Source organism: Palaemon carinicauda, chromosome 35 (genome assembly GCF_036898095.1).
Source record: "Palaemon carinicauda isolate YSFRI2023 chromosome 35, ASM3689809v2, whole genome shotgun sequence".
Taxonomy (NCBI): domain Eukaryota; kingdom Metazoa; phylum Arthropoda; class Malacostraca; order Decapoda; family Palaemonidae; genus Palaemon; species Palaemon carinicauda.
In genome coordinates, this window is record NC_090759.1 from 53,514,593 (window position 1) to 53,517,173 (window position 2,581).

Here is a 2,581-nt window from a genome sequence, read left to right on the forward strand (position 1 = left end):
ATGTGAAATCGGAATGGAATAAAGATTATTTTTTATAGATAACTAATGCTCTTTATTTTGAAATTCCTTCTGAAGAGCAGGGGATTGTCTTATAAGTCCGCTTCACTCATTCATTTTTGTTTATGGATATGAACCAGAGAATTATAGCTTTAAATTGAATGATTATTAAGAGAATTCTCAGTTTTGGCTTTTGTACGGCAATTAAGGGTCAGGTATAGTCGTAAGAACAAATGGAATGAGAAAACTAAAGAGTATATGTAATAAGACATTCTGTGCACTAATTTTATCCATGTCTATAAGCAAGCCTTTCAGAAAAAATAAAGCACTTGAATATGTAGGAAATAGAAAGGAGGTCTCGAACAGTTTAGAAAAAGAAAATTGCGGAATTATCAGGAAGAACAGAGGAAGTTCGGGAAAATTTTTAAGCAAAAAGGACTACGATTATTTTTGAAATATGAAGGAAGTTTTGGTAGTCCAAATACAAAGTAAGAGTTCCGGATAATTTGTGTACAAAGTGGAATTTTCAAATGATCAGAAAACTTACTAGTATATAAAGGTAGTTGTGAATAATAAGGGAAACCAAGAGGAAATTTTAGATAATCAAGACCTTTAGAGAAAGTTGAAAATAATCTAAACATACCGAGAAGGGCACATAATTCGGTGCTATAGAATTAATAAGCATTTTTGCCTTCAAGAACTTTTTTTCACAACCATTGTCATCAAACTATGAATTATATATGCCAAATTACAGGCGTTGAAAGTAGAGAATTTAATTTTAAATCCTTCATTGACTTATTCAACAAGATACACTTAAGATTACATTAGAAGTCATTATTGATTGATTATCTGATATTTGGTCATCTAGTGTAACAACTACCAAAGTCACTGGCAGGGAAATAAATCATTATTAGATAGTTTATATCTCAATATTCAACGCTGTTGGGCTATAATCCATATAATTCAATAATTAACATTTATTAAGGCACTATTGTAATATTTTATAAAAAGAGTTAATGTAATTTTTGTTTCATTACACGTGAAATAATATCTACAATGCTTTACAGAGTTACGGCGAAGATTTTCAAAGTTCTTAATTTATATTTTACTAATCGGAATTCTTTAAAGTTTTATTCCATTAATTTTGTGGTGAATTTGCTTATTCAATACCAGAAATAAAGTGGTTCTCAGGATGAAACTGACGATATATATATATATATATATATATATTTATATATATATATATATGTATATATATATATATATATATAAATATATACATATAAATATATATATATATATATATATATACATATATACATAAATATATACATATAAATATATATATATATATATATATACATATATATATATATATATATACATATAAATATATATATATATATATATATATACATATATATATATATATATGTGTGTGTGTGTATATATATATGTATATACATATATATATATATATATATATGTATATATATACATAATTATATATATATGTATATATATATATATATATATATCAAAGGTTCCTTATCCTTTATCTATTCGGTTCATATTTCTAATCTTTTTTTACGAGGTACCTTACTGAGTTTATGGACATGTTATGAATCTCAAATGTAATCCATGCCGGAAAAATAATTTTTGGTTTAATTCACTCTGTTATTTTCTAGATCTTCAACATGAGTCATCGCACTTCATATCGTCCTCTCAGACTCACAGCCTGATAAACGCATGCGTTTCACAGTAGCTTACTGTATGTGGCAACGACACACTGTTAAGAAAAAAAAAAAAAACGTTATTTTAATCAGAAATTCTCCGTAAAAATATACTGTGCTCAGCCGTATTTCAGTAAAATACAGGCGGCTGTAATTTTACCATACTTTGTTCTTATATTTTACGGGTTAGTTACCGTAATATTACTCCTTTAAGTCAATATATCCGGTTTTAAAACGGCAAAATTCCTAAAATGAATGCTGCCAGGGATTTACCGCTTTTCAATGCAAATTTCCAACAGTGTAATTTTTCAGTAATGATCCATGTAAGCACTGCCTTAATTCAATATCACTTAGTTGCATTGGTCTAACAGATCGATGATTACCTATCCAATTACATACCATATCCAATGCTATTTTTTATTAATGTTAAGAGGATCAACAGTGAAGATAGTATACTATTATAGTTTCACACCAATTTCTGCCGATTCTTTCAAATGGAAGATGTCAGTGGAAATGGTTGCTACTATAATCAGTAAATGTAGTCCTTTCACTTATTGGCATTTGATTATTTCGGAATTCTGTCCTCTATCAAATCAAGTGTTGTGCAATCAATCTTGCAAAGGCGATAATGGCAGTAATAGTTGCTTCTTATGAGACGAAGGCACGCAGCCGTAGTAAATAGTAAATAGATCAATTCAATACTCATCAAACACGGAGCAACCCCTAAATATCTTTTTCTATAATAAAATAACCTAGATTGGGAAGGAATCATAATGGTTACATACATATCCTGATCCCGAAGACAACAAGAACAAAATAAAAAGAAAGTCCTACTATATCTTCAGCTCTAA